The sequence below is a fragment of the Phodopus roborovskii genome, unplaced genomic scaffold (assembly GCF_943737965.1).
Source record: "Phodopus roborovskii unplaced genomic scaffold, PHOROB, whole genome shotgun sequence".
NCBI lineage: Eukaryota > Metazoa > Chordata > Mammalia > Rodentia > Cricetidae > Phodopus > Phodopus roborovskii.
In genome coordinates, this window is record NW_026126517.1 from 14169361 (window position 1) to 14195224 (window position 25864).

Sequence of the window (25864 nt, forward strand, 5' to 3'; positions counted from 1 at the left end):
TTAACCCTCCCAGAAAAAAGATACAAGGTTTTCTGACCTCTCTTTTCCATCTCCTGGGGGGAGGGGGGCTGAGATAGAAATTCATCTGGGAGCGTTTTATACATTAAACCTGTGCTTTTTCTAACGGTTTGATTTGGTCTGATTTGGATTGCTGCATAGGTGGAGAGGCTTATGGGGGTGCAGAAAGTTTCATCTGGAGGTCCCCCTGAGGGTTCCCCCTCAGCTAGGGGCCACATGGTGGGAAAACACCCTTCTCACAGCCATGCAGGCCCCCAACTCATTTTTGGGGCAAAGGCCTGCCTTTGTTCCATGGGACCCCTTCTTCAGAAGATGTTCTGTTCAAGGGAATATCTCACACACCCGGTTTTTTTTTTTTGTTTGTTTGTTTGTTTTTTGTTTTGTTTTTGTTTTGTTTTGTTTTGTTTTGTTTTTGAAATGGTAAGTGAAAGACTTGGACTCATGAGGATCCGGACTCATGAGGATCCGAGGAGGAGAATATGACTCAGAAGGTGTAAGAGGCCAGGTCATGACATAGACTTGTGAAATGGGCACGTGCAATTTGAAGCTGGATCCCCAAATGCCCTTAGGCTGCCTTTTACAAAATCTTTTTAAATTGGGGCTATCTGACACCATATGTCCGAAATGCCTGATTTCTCTCTGTGCACTAAGGCCTGACCTCAAAATTCTCTTGACAATGGGACATGATATCCCTGTGGGTAACACTGTCATGCCAGCTACAGAACCACACTGGGACTATCAACTAGGTCAGAATGGCTGGCAGAGGCAGGACACCATGGTCCGCTGCTGCTTCCTTCAGGGTATGAAGATGGTCTCTGAAAAAGTTGTTACTCTTGATAAACTCTGAGAGATTACACAGCTAGTTGACCAAAAAAAAAAAAAAAAAAAAAAAAGAAAGAAAGAAAGAAAGAGCCATTTTTCTAAATCAATTGCAAGAGACCCTGGCTCAGTATACTTGAATAGACTTGACTCTGCCTCCCCAGCAGGAGCCACAGTTCTGGCCATCCATTTTTAGTTCCCAGTCAGAGCCAGATATTAGAAAAAAAAAATTTTTTAAAGGCTGAGGAGGATCCCCAAACTTGTGAAAATGGCTTTTAAAGTTTCAATGCCCAAGAAGAGGCAACCAAGTCCTCCTGACAGATAAGTCAGATAAGGCTGCGACAGAAGAAGGCCAATCTCCAAGCCCAAGTCTTAGCAGCTGCCCTGAGGCCACCAGGGGCCACTACACAGGGGACAAAGGAAGTTGACCAGGAGGTTCCATCCCTCAGGAGCTCAGCCCAAGTCAACTCCCCCAGGAGCCTGCTTCAAATGTGGCCAGGAGGGCTACTAGTCATAATACTGCCCTGACCTTCAGCCGCTGACAAGGCCATGCCCTATCTGCTGGAATACTGCCCCTGCGCAGGCCCATCCTTTATGCCCCACCATGGAGGTCCAGCCTCACCAACACTGGCAGAGTACTGATGCTGCCCAGACACGGTGACTCCCATTGCCCTCCCTGAGCCTCAGGTAACCTCTTCGAGCTCCTGAACTTCCTCAGATCCCTGGGATATGGTGTTTTACCAGCTAAAGCTCAGCTATGCTCTCCCACTGTGGTGTATTAGGGTGTTCAACTCAGTCCAGGGTCTAAGACCCTGCCTCACCTCTGACAGAGTCCAAGCCCCTCAGGATTACAGCCCCACCCACCCCCAGACCACAGTGGCTCAGATTCTCTCAGTTTTGGGCCTGATGACATTCTTCTGCCACTGGATCCCTAACTTTGCCATTACAGCCAAGTCTCTGTACCAGGCAACCAGAGAGAGCCCCCCCCCCAACCAGGCCTCTCACCCACCCTCTGTGGATGGCAGCCATTCTTGAGAGTCCTGGAAGCAGCAGCTGAACTCACCTGGGAGGCTCTCAAGATCATCCTGTTTAAGCCAATCATGGCATCTTAAATCCACAGCCTCTTACACCTTCTGAGTCATATTCTCCTCCTTGGATCCTCATGAGTCCAAGTCTTTCACTTACCATTTTTTCAAAAAAAAAAAACCCTCAAATTACCTTGATCTCCAGTCCTGCCATAAACCCTGCAACCCTCCTTCCTGTCCCCGCCCCCTCTGGTACCTCCTCTCATTCCTGCCCATTGGCTGTGAAGGTCCTAAGCTCATCCCAGCCTAGACTCCTAGTTCAACCTCTCACAAACCTCCAACTCACACTGTTGATGGAAGTTCTCTTACAGACAGATCAGGAAACCGCCAGACATATGCAGTGGTCACTTCCACTAAAATAGTTGAAGCGACCCACCTGCCAACAGGAACCTCTTCACAAAAGGCCGAAATAATCACCTTGACTAGAGTGCTCCTGCTAACTCACGGGTCAACAGACTAACATCTATACTGACTCTAAAAATTTTAATAACCTATACCCATTCTTGCCTCTGGAAGGATAGGGACATCCTCACTACCAAGGGCACTTCCATAGTTAATGCACCCCTTAGCCAAGCACTTGGAGGCCTTCAGCTCCCTGCAGAAGCAGCCATAATTCACTGCCAGGGACACCAGTCCTCCAAAGACCCTGTGGCCTTGGGCAATTCTAAGATTTACTCAGTAGCCTGGGGACTGGCCTCCAGCTCCTCTGGATCAACAGAACATATGTAGTTTTTGACACTCTTCTACTAGCCCTGTTATCAACTAGAGGAGAGGGATCAACTCTTGAAAAAAGGGGCCACACAAAGGATGGATGGTTCTACTTAAATAACTGCCTCATCCTTCCTCAGGACCATCACTGTCTATCATTTTAGAGATCCATCAGATCAACTTTGTTCCATTTCTTAGAGCCCCTCTTTGATCCCACCCATCTCCGAGCTCATATTTCACAGCTTCACTCCTCCTGCTAGATGTATGCAGGGAGCCCTCCATCTACAGCATCCTCTGCACCAGCTTCATGGACATCAATCTGCCTAGCACTGGCAGATGGATTTAACTCACATGCCCATTCATAAAAAATTCTTATACCTACTAACTCTTGTTGACACTTTCACAGGATGGGTAGAAACATTTTCCACCTCCAGGGAAACAGTAGATGTGATGGTTCAGGCACTCCTGGACCACATCATTCCTCATTTTGGTGAGCCACAGACCATCATCAAATGGACAATAAGCCAGCCTTCACTTCCAGAGTCATGGAGCTTGTGCTGGAAGCTCTCAACATTTCCTCGGGAAAGGCAGCGAGGGCCAATGGATTCATCAAACAACAGCTCACCAAGCTCTCCACTGAACTAAAGTTAACTTGGCCCTCCCTTCTTCCCATTGCCCTTACCTACCTCTAGGGCTACCCCACATTCTCCAACAGGCCTAAACCCTTTTGAGCTCCTTTACCAAATCCCTTCCTCCTCGATTACTACCTCCTAACCCAAATTCCTCCACAAGCCTCAACTCCTCCACTGGCTGAGTAGGGTAGGTGTTAATAATATATTTCTTTCTTTCTTTCTTTTTTTTCCCTAGCAACTAGCCTTTTCTGCTTCCTCAAGAAAAAAAATGCCTGAGGTTTCCAAGATGGCAGTTAACCATATGTTTCTCCACACACACCTCTCAGATTGTGAGCCCACCAACTGCCAACTACCCTTCCCCCGCACCACCCTATGCCCACAGGAAGCAGCTGGAAATGAACAGGCGTCTGTATACTCAAAGAGTCTGGGATGTCCTAATGGAAGCTCCACCTCAGTCCCTGGCATCCACATACCCAAGGAGTTTGGAATGTTCTTGTGGAAGCTCCACCTCAATAACCCTCCCCCATCTCTTGTTTCCCAAGTTCCAATTGGTTTTAATAATAAAAACCCAGAGTCAGATATTAGGGGGTGAAAGCTAAAAGATCAGAGAAACATAACAGCCAGCCACTAGAGTTCTTACCTCTACAAAATCTTCAGACTGAAAAGAGACCAAGATCTTGTCCCTTCCCACCTTATATTCTTCTCTCTGCCCAGCCATACCACTTCCTGTCTGTCTGTACAGACCTCCAGACCTCTATGGTTAACTAGTGGTTAGCTCAGCTCTCTGATCTTCAGGCAAGCTTTATTTATTAGAGTATAAACAAGATATCACCACATTTCCCCCTTTTTGTCTAAAAATAAAAAGGTTATAACTAAATAATAAAAAGTATATATAGTAAGTACAATAACTATATGCAATATATGAGGCAATAAATACATCAACAATGTCTAGTCCATTAGCAATTGAAAAATTCAGAGAAAATACTCCATATCTATCCTATCCTGGTGAATTCAAAAGGTTGTACCTAATTCTCTTTCTATTCTAACTTGCATTATCAAAACTATCTTTTAATGTCTCTCAACCTTATATACTTGACATTTCTTTGGTGAATTTCTTTTCTGACTCTGGTAACAAAGAAAACTCTAACTATAAAGTCTTCAACTCCATCAGAGACACAAGAAGAGATTAACGTGAGAAATGACAGAAACTGCTGGCTGCCTGGACAGGTACCCAAAGTTCCTCTGCAATGTTGGGACATCAATCTTCAGCCTACAGGCCTAGCGTATCTGACAGACTTTTCTGTGAAGCAGAATATTCTGAAGGGCCATCCTACCTTATCTTGGCAAAGTTTAGCACTTTTTTTGTGTGTGTCCTGCTTGTCCAATTTGGACAGCATACTGTCAGCAGTGGAGGCAAGATCAGAGAGAGAAAAGAGCAAGCCACAGCCAACTCCTGCTAACTCCTCAGCCAAAAGAGATGGAGCTCCTGTCTCCTCCCACCTTATATTCCTCTCTTCATCCAGCCATATCACTTCCTGTCTGTCTGTACAGACCTCTATGGTTAACTAGTGACTAGCCCCACCCTCTGATCTTCAGGAAATAATTATTTGTTAGAATATAAACAAGATATCACCACACTCTCTCCCCAAATCCTGACCCATCCCAGAAAGCCCACCAAACAGGACTCCTCCCCTAGAGATGCTCAAGACCACTCCCACAGGGTATTTAAATTAACCCCCAGAAAATGGACTCATGGTTTTCCAGTCTCTCTTTTCTATCTCCTCCTTGGGGAGCTAGAAAATCATCCGAGAGCCTTTTATTCATTAAACCTGTGTTTTTTCTAATTTGGTCTGATTTAGACTGCTGGGTCAGCAGAGAGGCTTACAGGGTGTAGAAACATTTCAATTTTGTTCTCTTCCTCTCCCTTTCTTTCATTCCTTTCATCTGCGTGTGAGAGAGAGAGAAAGAGAGGAAATAAGAGCGAGGTATTCCATAGCCTATAACTCACTATGTAGCTCAAGCTAGCCTCACTTGAATTCCTTCTCTTTCTGCACGTTGAGATTACAGGCAGGTGCCACCACACTCTCTCAGCCAAAAGTGAGATTTGTAATCCTAAATTTCCAGATAAGTCACCCTTAATAATTCCTGACAGCTCTCCCACGAGTGAACACACCTTCCCTTGCTAGCCACAACCACCTCCACATCATCCTTCATCACATGAACTTCTTTTGCAAGGCTGTTTCCCATGCACTACATAGTGAGACCCTATCTCATAAGTTTATTCACTAATTACTTAAGTGTAAACATTAAATGGATGAGTCTTCTTTGAGAAACCCATGCCAATGTTCTGGACTATATGGTTCTTTCTAAGCCCCTTCCTATTAGCCTTCATGCTTAAAATTATATTAAAGTATCTTTAATAAACCCTAACTCTGCTCTCCCACCAAAAGTTAAAAACTAAAAGCATTAAATGAATGGCATGTTAGGTGACTATGGAATATCATATCCTTCTCTGGCTCTCATTTTCTCAAGCTGTCAACATAGGAAGTAAATCAATAGCAAAATCCCTTGTGCTCAAAAATGCATTTGTCAGCTCAGCAGAGTCCTAGGCCTCCTACAGACCTACAAAATCAGAATCTAGACTTGAACATGATCCTACATTTAAGTTTGAGAAGCAGTGCTCAGGGAAGAGGTTCTGAATGACAGATGAATGGGAGAACTGCCTGTTGTTGGGACAACAAGATGGCTCAGCAGGTAAAAGTGCTTGTGGCCAAGCCTGATGACCTGTGTTCGATGCACATGACAGGAGGAGAGAACCAACTCCCTCAAGTTGCCCTCTGCCCTTTATATACAAGTTCTCTCTCTCTCTCTCTCTCTGTCTCCCCCTCTCTCTCTCTCTTCATTCTCTTCCCAATAAACAAATAAATAAATATAAAAGCAAAACCACTTAAAATTCTTAATGAGCATTTGTCTGAGTCCCATGTGAGGAAATTCCAGTTCATTGGTTTAGCCCAGCCCTGGAATTTTCTCACACATGGCAGGTGACTGTAAAGTCATTGTGGAAAACTACCAGATTAGATGCACGGCCTCCAAAGATGACTACTCAAGCTTTGATATGCACACTTTGATTCCAGGGGCTATGGGTGAGGCCTAAGGAGCTATGATCTTACCAGTTCCCTTGGGCCCTGCTAGGACCACACTTGGAGTTGCAAAATTCCATGCCAGGATTCTTTATTAACTCCCTCCTTTCCTACCCTTCTTCCTCCAGATCTTTCCAGTTAAAGCTGACTACACAATGCAGTGACCTGAGTGGTTTAAAATACCCAGATGTGTAGATTTGGCACTCTGTGATATATATTATATTAGTTAGATGCCAGGCATCATTAGTAAAAGGAAAACAAACAAACAAAAAACATCTCCTCTGTGATTCTGGAATGCCACCAAAATGGAAAATCCTGTATAAGACAGGATCCAGAGTAAATGGCAGTTGCTCAGCCATACTCTAGCACTGACCTTTAGGGAAGAGACTTTGGCAGTCATTGGTAAGTGGCTTGGAATGAATCCAAGCAACAAGACAGCTACTCCTCCTTTGGCCTCTTTTCCAATGCAGGTCTACACTGGTACATCCTTGTTCCAAATCAGAACCAGCAGAGTTCTAAGCAGCCCAGCTATCTTAGGGTTTGCTCCAAGGTGCCCAACCAAAGACTTTAACATCCTATTTCCTTTCTTTGCAGGGCCAAGCCCAGAGGATTGTTTTGTATTCCTGGCTATTCCAGGGGCACAGGGCTTCTTAGACAGGTTGCTACAAGGACAATCTATTGAGGGGAAGTCCACAGTTGATCTATCCTGATCCAAGGCTCTGCAGCATCTTCCCCTGAACCTGCTGCCAGGGAAAAGCATTCATCCAACCTGTGAGGAAAGCTGTCTGCATTGTTGGTATTCTGCCATGAACCAAGGTGTCCCTGGCTCCAAGTGAGCTGATAAGCATAGTCAGGGAACTCTCAACATGGCAAACAAGGGGCACAGAAAGAAACAGGGCCCTGTAGAAGCTGATAACCAAGCCAGTACCTGCTATCTAAAAGGAGTCCTATTCAATCAATATCTTCCCAAGGGCTGAGCCCATCCAAGGGTCAGATTAATTATACTTCTGAAAGGGAAGGTCTGGAACTGTCTGTGTGCTTGTGTCTGTCTGTCTGTGACTATGTGTATATGACTGTGTGTGTTGTTTGTGACTGTGTGTGTGTGACTCTGTGTGTGTGTGAGAGAGAGAGAGAGACAGGGGGTGGAGAGAGAGAAAGTAGTAGTAGTAGTAGTAATGGGCAGGCAGAAATCCAAGGCTTGCTGAATGGTTCTACGCTCTTTAGTTCCTGAATTTCTGTTCCTCGGGATTGTTTGTTTGTTTGGATTGAACCCAAGGCCCTCAGCATGGTAGGCAAGTACTCTACCATGGAGCCACTCCCTGGTGGGTCTCAGTTCTGTAAGAAAAACAAAAACAAACAAACTGGAGCTACCTGCCCTTTTAACACCTTTAGACTCAGCCATCACTTCTCTCTCCAAACACTACCACTTGGGTGAGGGATCCCCACCAACCTTCCCAAAATCTGGTCCATCCAAACTTCCCATTCCACTGGCTGTGGACAAGATGAGCAGTTACTTTCCCCTTTGTGATCTCTGCTTCTCCAGTCTGAATGCAGTGCGATCACCTCTCACCCTGGCTGCTATGCCTTCCCCACTATGACGGACTGGACCCTCAAAGTGCGAGCAGAAACAAGCCCTCACTGCCTTAAATTGCTTGTGCCAGGTATTCTGCCATGTCAGCTAGAAAAGAAACTAAGAAACATTGAGCAGCTGTACTCCAAGCACACTTACAGAGCACACACTTCCACATGTGCAACTCTGCCCAGGTTTTTCTGCATTAAGATGCCTCGTTTGTTTTAACCATGAGCCCTAAAGCTCATGCATTGCAGACTTGATCCTGAATGCAGTGGTGCTGGGAGATGGGAGCTTGAAGAAGTGGATAGGGTCAGGAAATGGTGGTGCACACCTTTAATCCCAGCACTCAGGAGGCAGAGGCAGGTGAGTTCAAGATCAGCCTAGTCTACAGAGATAGTTCCAGGGTAGTTAGGGTTGTTACACAGAGAAACCCTGTCTCAAAAAATAAAAATAAAATAAAAATAAAAGAGGTGGGTAGGACTCAATAGTTAAAAAAAAAAAAAAAAAAAAAAAAAAAAAAGCCTAGCAGAGAGCTCTGCCCTCATGAGTGGTTAGTGTTTACTACAGAAATGAATTCTGTAAGTTGAAAATGAGTCAGTATGAAAAGACAAATCCAACCTCTTACCCTCTCCCTTACTCCTACTCTCTGCCTCAGTCTGAAGTTGAAACAACCAGAAGGCCTCATCTTGGACCTCAAACCCTCCAGAACCATGATCCAAATGAAATGAACCTGTATTCATTATACATTACCCTGGCTACAGAGTTTAGTTAGAGCAACTCAGAACAGACTAAGAACCACCTACTGTTGAAAAGTGGGGCTATCACTGTAACAAATACATAAAGCCATGGAATTACCTTTGGAACTGGGTAGAAGGGAGAGGCTAGAAGAATCAGTATGTGTGGGCTAGGAAAAGTACTGTTAAGAGGAACAGTTCGGGTAAGGCCTCACATCAGAACTGTAGGGAAAGTCTGGACTTTCTTATTACACGTGTTGCTAGAACTAAAGACAATCCTGGTAATAAAGTGGCTGAACTGTCTGTGCCAACTTCATGGAAGACAGAAGGATGAGGAGGATATTTGGTGGCTGAAACACCTTGGCCACAAAGCACTCGGGATGCTGTGTGGCTTGACTGTAGATGGTGAGTACAAGGATGGGATTTTGAAATGGAATCTATAATTAAAAGGAAACAGAACTTAGGGATTTGAATGATTCTCAGCCTGGACTCTTTAAAGAATTAAATGTTTCATGAGAAGAAAATTCAGGTGTGCCCAAGTAATCATCTGATAAGATTAGTATAGACAGAATGAGGTCTGAGGCTATTCATTAGAACAATGGGAGAATGACCCCAAAGGCCCCTTGGAGACTTCTGTTGCATTCCTTCCCATTCCTCACCCAGAATGCCAAGCTTAAGAGAAGAAAATAAACAGAAGAGAGGCCAGACCTTGGGGCTCGCTGCCAAGGGATAAGATAAGGCTTCACTCCCCATCATATTGGGTAGACTCCTACTGTCTCAGCCGCTGTTCTCAGGAGCAGCTTGACCCATCTCTCCAAAGGCAGCAGGAGACAAGCAGTAGCAATGCCCATGGGGTGCCAACTCTGTAGACTCAGCATGTAAGAACAGAGGGACATGACTTCCTCTGCCTAGATTTCAAAGGATGTCATAGCAGCCTGGGGCCAGGACACAGAAGGAGCCAGCAAAGAACGTTCTTAGGAAGGCAATGCCAAGTAGAACTGCGGTGTCAGAACACAGCAGAATCCTAGGAGGCCTCATGGAACCACAGGGTGGGGTAGGACCATCCACAGAGTGGGGAAAGTCTTCCATTGTGACTCCAGATTGCAGGGCCACTATATTATCAGTCTGAAAGCTGAGAGCAAGACTTCCATCTGCCAGCCAAACAACATCCTGGGGGAAGGGTGTCTAGGGTCTCAAGGTCTAGCACCTCTAGTCACCGTCTAGAAACAGGATAAGGAGTTAAAGACAATTACTTTGGAGGGTAATTGTTTTCTTTGTCAGATTTTAGGCCTACACAGGACCAGTTGCCACTCTCTTTTTCTGATTTCTACTTTTGCCTATCTCCACTATTCTAATTTGGAAGTAGCTTGTGTAATTTCACAGGCTACTGACTAAATAATTCAAGGGTCACAAATGAAATGCTATGAGAATGAGGAAATATCCCAGAGTTAAACAACAGAAGCATTTTTAGTATATAGCCACAGTGGTAGCTAAAGGAAAATATATAGACAAATTCATAGTAGGAAAGAAAACCTATAATTAACTATTCCACCCAACATATTATTAGTGTGTGTTTGAGATAGAGTCTCACTATGTGGCCCCTGGCTAGCCTAGAACTCACTATGTAGATCAGGCTGGCCTCAAATTCATAATAACCCACCTGCCTCTGCCTCCCAAATGCCATCACATCTAGCCCCAAACTACTACTTTTAAGCTATAAAGTAAACCATGGATAGAAAGGAGAAGAAAATATTGTGGAGGAAGAAATGAAGAGAAGGGAAAATACAGCATCAACACAATCAAACACACAGTCTCTGAATGGATAAATCTGCCTTGAATGGGTCTCTACTCACATCTAGTCTCAAAGACCCTAGACCTTGGATTTTTTACGATCCTGATTGAGAGGTGGGACCTCTGAGATGTGTTTAGGTCCTAAGCCCTTCCCTTCTGGGTAGAGTTACAGAGAGAATGGAATTCCATTCATGTAACAACACCCAGCTCAAGTATTCCTGTCCTTATAAATCTTTTCAGATATTTCTGAATAACTTATGCTTTGTTCCCATAAACTATATTTATACATTGATTCAAGTACTAAACAGAGCATAGAATCTTGTGATTCACAGTTACAGGTTTATGTTACATAGTGACGGTATGTCTTGCTCAATATCTTTTGACTTCTGAAATTGGAGATTTAGAATGCCTGAATTATATATCCCAAAGTATAATTTCATGTTACAGAATTATAAGCTTTTCTATCTTGCCTGTGAAATAATAACCTCTTATCAGGGATTTCTTTGTGTCTCTGGACCATATATATTATCACAGTTATAGAACAGATGTTTGACCCCCCCCCCAAAAAAAGTGGTAATAAAACACTCTCCGTGTTTATGTGTGTGTGTGTGTGTGTGTGTGTGTGTGTGTGTTTCTGGGATTCAAACCCAGGCCTCACATATTCAAGGCAAGAATTTTATCACCAAGATACATTTACAGACACTGACTTTTTCTGTTTTTTTGTTTGTTTGAGACAGGGTTTCTGTTTGTAGCCCTGGCTGTCCTGGAACTCACTTGGTAGACCAGGCTGGCCTCAAATTCAGAGATCCACCTGCCTCTGTCTCCCGAGTGCTGGGATTAAAGGCATGTGCCACCACTGCCTGGCAAGATCTTGATTTTTAAAGCTGGCCTCATCAGAGAATCTTGCAGCAGATAGTGATTAACACAGTAACTCACACTGGTCAAGGTTCAGGGCTGCAGAATGCTCAGCCCTAAGTGGGACATCTGTATCACATCCCCTCCTCCCAAGGCCCAGAGATCACCGCAGAAGACTGGGTATAAAGGGTACAAAAGGCAAAGAAAGTAAATGACAAGATGTCTTCAGGACACATCTGGCAAGTTGCACAATAAACTCAGAGAGATTGTGACAGCATGCATAAGACTTGTGCAAGATCAACACAGACCGATTCCCAGTGTGAAGAGGTGAAGTGGGCATAGAGTTCTACTCCTAGCCAAGGAGCTATTGGCAATTGACAGCTACTGGGAGAGAAAGAGCCAATTTTCTTTTATTTCTGTAACCCCTGGTAAGTCAACACATTCCAGTAGAATGCCACATATCCAATATATGGCTAGAATAAACTGGATTTCATTTTTTTAAATGAACTACACCAAACTGGTGTAGGGAAGGAGGGAGGGATCTAGGAAGAGTTTGGGGGAGGGAGTAAAAATGATCAAAACCGTTGTATGAAATTCTCAAAGAACTAATTTTTGAGAAATTAAACAAAAATTTAAAAGTAAAAAATAAAGTCTCACTACTTTACTGTGGCTGGCATTAAAGTCACTATGTAGCCTTAAGTTGGCCTGGAACTCCTGATCTTCTGACACTGCCTCCAGAATGCTGGACTATGGGCACATGGCACCATGTGTGTGTGAAAGACGTTCTATATCTCTTATTAATAACTGAAATTCATGGTTACCAAAGGCAGGAGCTGCTACTCCCAGCCTCTGCATTATTGGTTCTAGGAGCAGGCAATTCACTGTTACAGCATCTTGTGCACTCTGGGACATATTTGGACTGTAACTAAGAAACTCCGTTAGGACCTTCACCACCTAACTGCATGTCAAGGTGACGCTCCATGGTGTCAGCTAACTCACAATAATTCTTCTTAGCTTAATATTATTGCAGGGGATTCAAGCAGAACTGAATATAATGTGATTAATGCAACTTCATAGGCTCTTCTCATTAAAGGGTCAGTACTCTGGTCCTGCTTTACAATGATCCCCATTTGATGCCTTACCTCCCCACGCCAACAAAGATCCACATGACCTGCTTCTGCTGAGCTCTAGGGACCCATGTGAGCTGCTCCTCCCTTCTCCATCACCTAGCTCCTTACCACACTTGGTGAGGGAAGCCAGGCACACACCTTCCTTCAGCTTCTGCATTTGCTGTATGCCAGGCAGGAAGGCTTTTGTCTTAGACACAGATTTGGATATCTATGCATCCAGCTCTTCATTCACCTTTTCCACACTTTCCAGCAGCAATCCGCCACAGAGCTAATGCTCCCCTACCTGCAAAGATTCTTTTACAACTATCCTGCTTTCTTGTAATTACAACCATGCCTGACACACAGTTTTTAAAACAAATTTGTTGGATCAACAAATGAATCGGGGGGGGGGGAGATGGAGAGGTGGCTCAGAAGTTAAGAGCACTGACTGCTCTTCCAGAGGTCCTGAGTTCAATTCCCAGCAGCCACATGGCAGCTCAACCATCTATAATGAGATCTGATGCCCTATTCTGGTGTGCAGGCTAACATGCAGATGGAATACTGTGTACATAATAAATAATTAAGTCTTAAAAAATGGATCTATTCATCAAGAATCATTGTCATAATGTAGGTGGAACAGGAATGGAAAAAACAGTAGTAATAGGTCGAGTCCCTTGGTGCTTCTGGCACAGCCCCAGCAAAGTCCTGACTGGATGTCAGTTCCCATCTCTGTGTAGTGTGATCACATAGTGTGATCACAGGAAGTCTGAGGTGAGACTGTTCTTCCAGGCTCATTGAGAGACTACAAAGGACAGAGAAACTGACTCAATGCTTCAAGGCCACTTATGGAAGGTGGAGGCATCCTCCAAGCACCAATGCAAAGGAGACAGACAACCTTCTCTCTGGTACCTCGGGCTCCATACATACCCTAACAATCCCAGCTGGAAAGGCATCTATGTGGAAATGTATCATCCATCTGATAGAGTGTCTTGGTTGATAACAGTGTCAAGTTATCCATCTGATGTCTTACTAGTCACAAAACCATCATAGGAATCCTCCTGAAAATTATACTTCTGGTGTTTGCCTAGAGGGGCAAACACCAAATTCCATGAATTCTCAGGGTTAGAAAGTTAAAGCCCATGTGACCAAGTGGCCAGGTGGAGGCCAGGTCAGGGCCAGGATAAATAAAGGAGAAATGGTTGCCAATAGTGACCTGTCCCAGGTGCCTTCCAGACAGGGTCTTCTGAAGACAGTTCTCTTCCAATACTGCCCATCCAGGAGGCTAAAGGTACTGGAATCTGGGGCTGGCTCACTGCCAGCCCAGCCAGATCCTCTTCCTTTGCCCCACCCCCACCCCCAATGCCGTATATGAAAGTAGTAGATTATACTAGTCCTGGTCTGGCCAAACAATACCAATAAGCCCAATAAGCCCAGTTGGGTTAAATAAAATACTTACGTCAGGTTACAAGATGTCTCAATGGGTAAAAGTATTTGTCACCAAGTCTAATGACCTGAACTTTGATCCCCAGGACCAATATCCCAGAAGGAAAAAAAAAAAAAACAACTCTTGAAATAAGCTGTTCTCTGGCTTTCACACACACACACACACACACACACACACACACAAATAAATGAACAGAAAAATATTTAAAGTATTTATGGGCTTATGTGGCCAGTCCACACTGATGGGTTTTAAGTAAAAATATATGCTGAATTCACATAATACTAATTTTTAAAAAGTAAACTATCACCTAACTATAGTTACACATTGAAATTGTATATTTTGATAATATTACAATATAAAATTAACTTCACCTCTTTATTTTTACTTTTTCAGAATGTGATCCAGTACTTGGGAGGCAGAGGCAGGAGTTTTATTTTTTATTTTTATTTATTTAACTTTATTTTATGAGTATTGGTGTGAAGGTGTCAGGTCCCCTGGAACTGAGGTTACAGACAGCTGTGAGCTGCCATGTGGATGCTGAGAATTGAACCTGGGTCCTCTGGAAGAACTGCCAGGACTCTTAACCACTGAGCCATCTCTCTAGCCCCTGAGGTAGGAGTTGAAGGTTATCCTCAGCTCTACGGCAGGTTTGAGGACAGCCTGGGCTACACAAGACCCTGTCTCAAAATAAAACAGACTAAAGAGATGACTCAGTGGGTAAATGTGATCACCACTAAGCTTGATGACCTGGGTTTGATCCCCAGGGTCTACATAGCAGACAAACAGAATCCATATGTACACACATGCATGCACATGTGCACATGAATGCATGCATGCATGCATATAATAATAAAATTTTTGGGACAGTGTTTCCTCTACAGAGCCCTGGCTGTCTGAGAACTCACTATGTAGACCAGGTTGGCCTTGAACTCAAAAAAAATCCTCCTGCCTCTGCCTCCCAAGTTCTGGGAACAAAGGCGTACACTACTTTTTACTTTATTTTATGTGTGTATTATGTACCTGTGTACCTATACGAGTATTACATGCATGCAGGTGCCTGCAGAAGCCACAAGAGAGCATCAGATTCTCTGTGGAGTTATAAGCCACTGTTAGCTGCCCAATATCAGTTTTGGAAACTGAACCTGGGTCCATTGTAATAGCATCAAGCACTCTTAACCTCTGAGCCATATGTTTATCCCCATAAATAAAATAAATTTTTAAAAAAGTGACAAAGGCAGATGCCTTGAGTTATTAAATTCTGAGTGGCATGTGATTGTGCCTCCCATTCTATTTCTATAGGAGTACAAGACCAGACAGTTTGCAAGAGTTCTTCTTGTTCAAATATGTGACAGAAGACAGTGGTGCCTGCCCCACAGGAAACAGGACAGCTGGTTTCTTATGCTCTGCTTCAAAAAGGAGAAATGAATGGAATCTGAGATGTCTGGGAATGGGCATTGCTGTCACTGATTATGCTGATGTACAGCCAAGGAGTATGGGAAACCCAATGTCTTAAACACATCAGGGTCCAGAAGACCACTCTGCCTGCCTCTGATTCTCCTCTTGGGCCAATCCAATGTGATATTGTCACCTTGTCCCACAGGCTCTTCTCTGTCCCCATCCAACCTCTTTCTCACTTGGCATCTTGCCCCAATGGCTGCTTTTTGCAAACTTTTCCAGAACCCACCCTGACAGCATGTTTGGGTAAGATGGAGCTATCTGGAAAGGGCCTTTTGTCTTCTAGATAAGAGTTGTGCTTTGGGGCAGGCCACTGGGACTGAGCCTTCCCTCTGCCATCAGCAAGATGTGTGACTTGGGGATAAATTGGCTTCCCTAAGCCTTGGGTCCCAGGTCTATGAAAAGGAGATAGAGTCCCTCCAGGATTTTCTAACAACCATAATCATGTCTACATGACCCCAAGTGAGGCACAGGGATGAACATGAATAGTAGATACCAGCAGCATGCCATCTGCTATTGTAAGAAGTAACCCCAAAACTGAAGCCATGTAAAACAGTAGTGAGAAGTGAGTAAAAATACACTTAAAGCCTTTTATTTATTGTTGTTGTTGTTGCTTGTTTTGTTTTTGGAGACAGGGTCTTACTATGTAGCCTTGGCTGGCCTGGTGGAGTTCACTTAAGCAACTAGTCTGGGCTGAACTCACAGAGATTCACCTGACTTTGCCTTCTGAGTCCTGGGATTAAAATCATGTGATACCATGCCCATACTTACCTCTTTTTTTTTTTTTTTTTTTTATTGTTTTAATTTTATGTGCTTGACTGTTTTTTTTTTTTTGTTTTTGTTTTTGGTTTTTTTTTTTTTTTTGTATATGTTTGTGTACCATGTAGAGGCCAGAATTGGGTACCAGATCCTCTGTAACTGCAGTTACAGACATTTGTGAGCTGTCATAGGGGTTCTGGGAATCCAACCTAAGTCCTCTGGAAAGACACCTAGTACTCTTAAGCACGGAGCCATCTCTCCATCCCTGGGTAAAAATAGTTTTGAAAATACTATTTTTACCTTGTGTTCTTTTGGGGGCATTGTTTTTAAGGCAGGGTCTCATATACAACTCAGGATCATTAGATCCCTCTGCTTCAGCTTCCTCCATGCTGGTAATACAGGTCTACAATGCTAAGCCTGCTATGGTGGTGTGCTCCTGTAACATTACCACTTAGAGAAAGCACAGACAGGAGAATTAGACAGGAGCTCAAGGGCCTTGCACTGTGCACATCTAATTACCCTCACTGTACACTTTGGCTGCATGCCTCCCACCCCAACCTGCACATAGAAGCATGGAGGCTGGGTAGATGCAGGGGCAGGAGTCAAAGCCAGTGGCTTCATGCTTGGATCTGTGTTAGGACAGGGGTCAACAGTGTTATACATGCATGATCTGGAATCAGTGGTTAGGATCAAAGACCAAAGTCCCCTCCCTACTCTCGCCTTCCTGCCACAGCATCCCCCTAGCTACCCAGCTGCCAGGCGACTCCTCCCACATCCGTCTATATCATCAGTTTGTTTCAGTTCCACTGAGGCAGTTATACTGTGCTATCTCCAGTGTCCACTGGACCAGTCTCCCAAGCACCAAATTGAATACCGAGCACATGGTAAGTAATTGGCACATTTTAAAATAAACATATGTCTAAATTGTTATCATTTGTTCATTTATGCAACTAAGAAAGAAAAAAAAACCTATGAGCAGAAAGTTTCATCAAGTTAGAAAATTCCAGACCTTCCTTTGTGCTTACCTGGACATGAGGCTTGCTAGACTCTCACACTGGCAACTCCCAGGGCCAGCAGGAAGACTACTATCTGCCAAATGGCTAATTTCAGAAGGACACCTTTATCACCAAGTACATGCTGTTTCTGCAGATTAGACAGTTGCCCTCTTTTACTTAACTCAACCACTACTCGTTCCAGAGTGCTGGGACACACCAGAAGCTAAAGACAGAAAACTCTGGGTGGCCCCAGGAAAAATTAGGGCTCAAATGGCACTTTATTTATCTTCCCTCCTCATATGTTCCTCAAGACAGCCAGTTTGGCACGAGATACCAGGATCTAGTTGATGGGGAGCTCAAAGCACTGGCTGCAGATAAAAGGACTATGGAGGACTCTGAAAACCCTGAACTCCAACTCAGCCTCTGTAGCCACCAACCATGAACTCAGCCTCAGATTCCTCCTCTGATAAAGGGGGTACCAGGCTCAGGTGCACACCTTCAATTCCAGCACTCAGGAAGCAGTAGCAAGCCAGAGACACACAGTAAGAGCCTGCCCCCTCCCCTCCAAAAGAGCCAGTAGTGAGGTAGTACACCTTTAATCCCAGCACTTGTTGAACAGAGGCAAGTTTGAACTCTAAGAGTTCAAAGCCAGCCTGATCTACATAGTAATTTTCAGGACAGCCAGGTCACATAGTGTGACTTTGTCTCAAAACAAAACATAAATAAATGAACAAACAAAAACACCCGACACAAAGACCCCCCCAAAAATGGGAGCACCAAGGCTGTTTCCAGAGGTGTCACAAACTTAATTCATATCAGGCCAGTTAAGCCCACAGTTTCAGTGCTGGCCCCATACAGAGCAAGCCACTTGGCAATGCATGCAGCACCCCCTCTCCACTCCAGGTCTGCCTCACTCCAGAAAAGAGAAGGGGCTCAGCCACAGCTCCTACCCACCCCCACAACTGTGCTCACCTGTCCTCTCCGTGGCTGGCTCTACTCCTGGCTATGGAGTACAAGACTACAGCTGCCTGTAGAGACAACAGGGACACCACCACCCAGACTCCACCCAGCACTGAGTACAGATTTACCTATTGGCCCATATTCACTGGGAACATTAGTGGGGTGGAGCAGGCAGGAAGGAGGTAGCCCGAGGAAGCTGTTTGCACTGTCTCCAGGCAGCACCGGGGATCCTGAGCAAAGCATCTCTCTGGGCAGCTGTCTCTCCAGAAGAGACCTTTCTAAAGCCACTGCCTGTGTCACAGTCGTGCACGGTGCTCAAAATTCAGGCTCCAAATGAGTCACACACAATGCATGTGATCTACAAGTGTCAGCAATCCCGAAAACAGGAAAGAAACAACAAACCAAAGGAAAACAAAAGGCAAGATGAGATCCGACAATTCCACTTCTGGGTATGTACCCAATGAAAATGAAACCATGATCTCCAGGAGATACGTGTACACCCACATTTACAACAGATTTGGTCAGTCACAAGACCCAAAATGTAGAGGCAATCCAAGTATCTATGGAAAAATGAAGTGATCAGCAACATGTGATACCCAAAATCATGCAGCATTGTTCAGCCACACAAGAAAATTCTGACAGTTGCTGCACAATGGATGAACACTGAGAACAATGTGCTAAGTAAAACACAGCAGTCACAGAAAGATACACACTATGACAACTCTGTTTAAAGGAGGCACTCAGCAGTCAAAAGTACAGAAACAACGTAGTTGAGGGGATAGGGTGGGGAACAGGAAAACAAATTGTTCAGGGGATCTTCAGTTTGATGGTGGTGATGGTTGAAGACTGGGAATGTACTTATTGCCCTTGAACTGTTAAGAAATGAGTCAGGGAGATGGCTCAATCCATACAGTACCTGCTCTAAAACATAAGAAGCTGAGTTTAAAGCCCCCCCAAAAAAATCCATGTAAAAATTGTGGATCAATTTGAATAAACCTAAAAATGAAAATTTAACTGGTGGACATGACTGGGCGAGCAGCAGACCAATGCCAGATCCTATCTCTGAAGGTGACCCAAAGCTGTCATTTGGACTCCACATGAACACACACACCCCAAAATTTTTAAATGACTAAGATGGAAAATATAATGTTATGATTGTGCCTTTTCCCATGATAATCAGGGAGTCAGGTTTGATGGTACATTCTTGCAATCCTATCATATAATTTCAGCACTTGGCTGAAGCAGAAGACACAAGTTCAAGGCCATCCTGGGTTACATAATCAGAAGAAGTATTGTAAAACAGAGAGAGAAGTGGGAGGGATCAGGGGGATAAGGATGAGTACCTGAGAACATGCTGGTGGTTGGTGACCACGGACACAGATTCAATCCCAGTGTCTTTTGTCAGACAAACATGGCTGTCAGGTGGAGATGCAAACCCATACAGTCTTAGTAGAGCATGTCACAATATGTATGAGTAAGGCTGAAGCTTGAAGCCATGCACACTTTCAAATCTAGCAATTCCATTTTGGGGTACACCCCAGAGTAGTCTCCCTTTCACACAGACACCCCATTCAAGAGCACTCATTTAACACTGCTATAATGCAGAACAGAGAACTAGTACCAGGCAGGGAGCTGTCCAAGCTGTGGTCTATTCACACAACTGAGAACTACTTAAACTGAAATAATTCGTTCATGTGGATCAATTTAAGATAAACCTAAAACTGTAAGTTTAACCTTTTTTTTTTTTTTTTCATTTTGGTTTATCCAGACAGGGTTTCTATGTCTGCCCTGGCTGTCCTGGAACTCACTCTATAGACCAGGCTGTCTTTAACTCACAGAGATCTGCCTACCCGCACCTCCCAAGTGCTGGGATTAAAGGAATGCACCACCACTGCCCAGCTCAAATTTAACTTTTATGTGTTACAAACAGATAAAGTATGGATCAGAAAACAATACTGCTTGTATTATGTGTATTATGGGTAAATTATACCGATATGATAAATGAGCAAAATAGAGGTATACCCAACTAGAAGTGAAAATTAAATTCTGGATATATGAGAAGAACAGAATAGAATGTAAGTGCCAATCTTTAGTTTTGTACTGTCTCCTTATACCTTCCCACCCACCTCCCTTCCTCCCTCCCTCTCTATGTTGGGGATCGCACTTAATGTGGAGTTTGACCCTCACCCTCTCCCTCACCCCAGTTCCTCCTTCTTTTTAGATGAGAGCTCATAGAGCCAAGGACAGACTTGCACTTCTGATGCTCCTGCCTTTGCTTCACCCTTGGCAGTGTAGAAGAATCAAACCTAGGCCGTCCTCCATCCTAGGTAAGTGCTCTACCACTGAGCTACAACCTTAATCCTCCACCCATTTCTCTCTTAAAAGAAAAAGTCTGACAATATGGGAAAATGTTCACCAGTCTGTTACTTTTTTTTAAATTTTATAATTTTTTATTGAATTTAAAACAAGCTTGTTTTACATGTCAATCCCAGTTCCCCTACCCTCTCCTCCTCCCCTGCTCCCCCTACCAACTCCCGTCCCATCCCCTTTCTGTTCCCTTTGTTCTATGTCTAAAAACCATATATGAGTAAGTACATTCTGTGTTTGCATTTTTGTGACTGGGTTACCTCACTCAGGATGGTTTCTTCTAGTTCCATTTGCCTGTGAATTCAAGATTCCATTGCCCCCCGCCCCCTGAGTAGTACTCCATTGTATAAATGTATCACATTTTCTCCATCCATTCTTCAGTTAAGGGGCCCACAGAATGGGAAAAGATATTCACTAACCCCACATCTGACAGAGGACTGATTTCTAAAATATACAAAGAACTCAAAGAAGCTAGTTACCAAAACACCAAAAGTGGGGTACAGAACTAATAGAGATTTCTCAATAGAGGAATCTAAAAAGGCTGAAAGACACTTAAGAAAGTGCTCAACATCCTTAGCCATCAGGAAATGCAAATCAAAACAACTCTGAGATACCATCTTACTCCGGTCAGAATGGCTAAAATCAAAAACATCAAAGACAGTTTATGCAGGAGAGGATGTGGAGAAAGGGGCACACTCCTCCACTGCTGATGGAAGTGCAAACTTGTACAGCCACTTTGGAAATCAGTATGGCTGTTCCTCAGGAAAATGGGAATCAGTCTACCACAGGATCCAGCAATTCCACTGTTAGGCATATACTATACCCAAATGATTCACATTCATGCAACAAGGACATCTGTTCAACTATGTTCATAGCTATTATTTGTAATAGTCAGAACCTGGAAGCAACCTAAATGCCCCTCAACTGTTATGTTTTAAAGTTAGGGGGCTGGAGATGTGGCTCAGTAGGAAGAATGTCTGGCTAGCACTCAAAAGGCCCCAGGTTCAATCCTCATCACTGTATGTGCCAGGTATGTGCTTCAAGCCTGTCATCTCACCTCTCAGCACATGAGAATTGGAAGCAGGAAGATCAGAAGTTCAAGGCAATTCTTGGCTCTGTAGTGATTTTGAGGCTAGCCTGGGCTACATGAGAACCTACCTCAGAAAAATAAAACAAAATTAAGGTAGAACAAGGGTGTGAATGTACTGCTACTGTGAAGACTATAAAAATGGCACATACTCATCTGCATGTAAATATTCCAGCCTGTGTAGAGCCCTTGTCTAGCATACGCAAGGCTCTGAGTTAGAGCCCCAGCACCTGAGAAAAAACTGCGTATGCTTGGGGCACCATTCTTTTCACTGATCCTGACAGAGGCACAGTGACGGAGGAGCATAAGAGAAATGGGGCCCCTTAAGTAGAACTGAACAAGTCAACATTGTGGGTAGAGATTGGGCAATGTCTACCAACATTCTTGTTCCCCAAGAATCTACTGCCAGAATCTACTCTGCAGAGAAGCCTTTTGTTTGTACAGAGACCTGTCTATCAAGACCCTTAGTGAAGCACTTATAACGTGTGTGTGTGTGTGTGTGTGTGTGTTAGTTTTTTTTTTGTTGTTTTTTTGTTTTTTTTTTTTTTTTTTTTTTTTTTTGAGACAGGGTTTCTGTGTAGCCTTGTCTGTCCTTGAATTCAATCTATGGACTGGGTTGGCCTCAAACTTGCAGAAATCTTCCTACCTCTACCTCCCGAGTGCTGAGATTAAAGGTGCCACCACCACTCAGCATCTATGTGTGTTTTAATATTGTTTTTATAGACAGGTCTCACTATACAGCCCACACCGGCATCAAATTCCTCAGTATAACCACTCCTTTTCTTCATTCTTCCTAGGGCTGGAACTATAGGTACTTGTCACAGCACTGGGCTCCTCCCAGCACTTTGTAAATATCTAGCCACACAGACCTGTTTCAATGCAGATGATGACAGACTGCAAACACTATACAGCTGGAAGAGAATCTAAATCTGTATGTTCTGCCATCGAGGGATCCCCTAAAAGTCCAATATTAAATTCCAAGTGTTCTGTGTATCTCCGGGTCCATTTTCAGCAGAGGGTTATATGCATGCATACATACATCTGCATAAGAATAATTTAATAGGAAAGATGCAGCGAAAATGAAGGTGGCTACCTTAAAAGGCAGCAGCTCAGCAGAACACAGTTTAGAATGAAAGAGACATTTTTTGCTTTTTAAGTGGTGGTAGGATCTTATTATGTGGTCTCGGGTAGCTCCAAAGTCATAGTCCTCCTGTTCCAGCCTCTGGAGTGCTTAGGACTACAGGTGTGAGCCAGTATATCCCATCGAAACTTGTTGGTGGAGAGTGTGTGAGTGTGTGTGTGAGTGTGTGTGTGTGAGAGAGAGAGTGTGTGTGTGAGTGTGTGAGTGTGTGTGTGTGTGTGTGTGTGTGTGTCCCCATCTGTCTGTCTGTGTTTAAGGCAGGTCTCATATAGCACAAGCTAGCCTCTCACTATGTAACTAAGCACAGCTTTGAACTCCTGATGCCCCTGTCTCCATCTCCCAAGTGCTGAAATTATACCACCACGTTTTGCTTTCATATACCCTTTGGCTGTTTAACTTTTTTAAACTGGTGAGTACAATATACAATAAATTAAGACAAACAAATAAACAAAAACTGAGCAGGAAAGCCAGGCAGTGGTGGCGCATGCCTTTAATCCCAGCACTTGGGAGGCTGAGGCAGGCTGATTTGTGTGAGTTTGAGGCCAGCCTGGTCTACAGAGTTCCAGGACAGGCTCCAAAGCTACAGATAAACCCTGTCTTGAAAAACCAAAAAGAAAAAAAAAGTCAGCAGGAAGAAGAGAGAGATAAAATAAAATATTATAATCAAGAATAGCTATAATCAAGGTTAGCTAGGTGGTGTGGTGACGGGCGGCAGCAGCGGCGGCCCACACCTTTAATCCCAGCACTTGGGAGACAGAGGCAGGAGGATCTCAGTGAGTTTCAGGACAGCCAGGACTGTTGCACTGAGAATCCCTGTCTGGAAACCTGCCTGAAAGAAAGTCTCACATACCTGCACCTGAATTCTGGATTTGGTTTTCTGCTATGTGACTGAAGAGGAAAACACAGCTTTATCTGGTAGAATGACTCAAAGTTGCAAAAAACAGTGACTGTTGGGATTATTGCTGAGGTGAAAGCAGCTGACCTCTGTCCAAAGGACGTAAGTGCAGCCCCTGCCTTGCTCAGAGACCTGCTCTTCTTATTCTTTGTGTCCCACTCCAAGGACAGAGACCAAAGCAACACACTACACACACACACACACACACACACACACACACACACACCCCTAGGATGAAACATCCACCCTCTCTGTTTGGCAAGCCATATGTAGAGGGGCAGGCCCCTGTCCAGATGGAAAGGCTGTTTCTAATGTAAACAATAACTCCATATAGACAGCAGCACTACACATGACAGCCATTCTTTCTGTAAAGACCTGGGAATACCGTGGCAGGCCAGGAGTTTGCCAGAGCTATCTGGGAGTAGCTGATAAGGATATTTGTCCTTGAAGCATCATTTCCTCATGCTTTCACATTCATGAGTGATTTCTGAGGAACTGACTTCTGTACCTGTTGACCAGCCCTAATGATTCTGATTCTAGGGCTGCTGGCCAGAACCCCCAAGTGAGGTCACCTACAGAGTAAGCCCATGTGGCAATAGGAGAGCCATGAGCAATACCCCCCTTACCTACTCCTCAGAAGAGCTGGTCTAGAACAACACTCTTGTCCCATTGCAATACCCCTGGGCTTTGAGAATACAAGGGCCAGGCAGTGGTGATATACACCTTTGATCCCAGCAATCAGGAGGCAGAGGCAATTGGATCTCTGAGTTCAAGGCCAGCCTGGTGTACAAAGTGAGTTCCAGGACAGTCAGGGCTACACAGAGAAACCCTGTCTTAGTGGGGGGAGATACAGCAAGGTTGGTCACACAGCAGAAACAGAAGCCCACTCAGACCACAGCCTCCTACATCCACGCCACTGTCTTAGCTACCAACAAGAGCTATAAACAAGAAAACAGGCCCACCTGTGTAGAGTGTATACATAGAGACAGACATATGACAAATAGAGAAATAGCAAAGGCAATGTAACAATAACTCCTATTAGGAAGCCACCGACCAAAGGCAGTGAGGCAGAGAATAACTGGGCAGATCCTCTGCAATCCCGTTAGGACGATCCCTCTCGGAAGCTGATATTAACCTGAGCTACACGGGATAGGGACAAAGGGTTCTGGAGTGAGAAAAATACAATGACCCAGCATTTGTCAGATGTAAAGAACAGAAACAAGTTCGACATGACTGCTAGTGGTCAGAGATAGCCAACTCAATGATGCCACGGGTACCAGATGGTCTAAGACCCTGCACAGGCCACTAGAGGAGCATGGAGTTGTTTAGATGTCATAAAAAAATAAAAAAATAAAGTCACAGCAGGGTATTAGTGAAGGGGTGATGCTGTTAAATTTTTAAAAATTCCTGGAGCAATTCTGCAGCTTATGTGAGCAATGTCTTTTAATTTTTAAACCACTCCATGTGCTCCTCCTCCTTTCTTCTTGGGCACTGATGAGGATTATCCACTTCCTCATGCCTGAGGTCACTACCCCAGGTCCATATTCACAGCCACACTTGAGGAGACAGCCAAGTCTGGACAGTTCACAGGCACTACTGGATGGGGGGGGCTACACTGGGGAGGTCACCCACTCTTTCCTCCCTCCAAGTGCAGTACCTCTGACAGTTAATGGATTGTCAGTGTCCTGGCTCTTGGTTGGTTTCAGCTAATGCAGCCAGCTGGCTAGAAGCTGGACAGACCCTCATAGCCTGGGTAGCACAGGCAGTAGCTCTGGAGACAGTACCCAACCTCTTCCAGAGTAATATTCCCTCTGCAGTGTGAATGGCCCTTTCTAGCTCAGACAGAGGTACCCTGTGGGGCTGCGGCCTAAAAAAGCCTCATGAGTTGAAAAGACTGCGTAACTCTAAAATGCATCTGATAGTCATGATCTATATGCTGAACATTCTATCTTAACAAGCCAGTCTACCGCTGGGAAGGCAACAATGTTCATCCTGTAACCTTGTGGCTGGCAAGGGTTCCGGTGCCTACCCTTTGCCAGCATCACAAGGCTGTCATCCTGCATATCACTGGCCTGGTAAGGGGCAAAGTTCAAAGCTCTAAATATGGCTTCTCAATGTGTATTGCCTTTATAATTAAGTTGTTTGTAATCTTTGTAAGTCTTCACATGCCACTATAAATTCTTTTTATTTTACCTTAAATCAAATGTTTGTAAATTGAGAACCATCAGTGTTCCCTAAGTCTCCAAACAGGGACAAGGTAGAGAAATGTGCAGTCCAAGAATTCTCACAGAGGTGAA

At 44.2% G+C, this 25864-nt stretch overlaps 1 protein-coding gene across 2 annotated transcripts in view; it reads right to left on the bottom strand.

Annotated features, from left to right (window-relative positions):
* Positions 1 to 25864, bottom strand: part of St3gal4 (ST3 beta-galactoside alpha-2,3-sialyltransferase 4) — a 45944-nt gene that overhangs the window by 9069 nt on the left and 11011 nt on the right. The window contains exon 1 of one of the 2 annotated variants that reach the window (XM_051197051.1): positions 18090 to 18108. The exons of the other annotated variant lie outside the window; for it this stretch is intronic. The gene's annotated coding sequence lies outside the window, so the exon portion shown is untranslated. Of the gene's footprint in view, positions 1 to 18089; positions 18109 to 25864 lie in introns of those variants that run through there. 2 annotated transcript variants of the gene reach the window in all.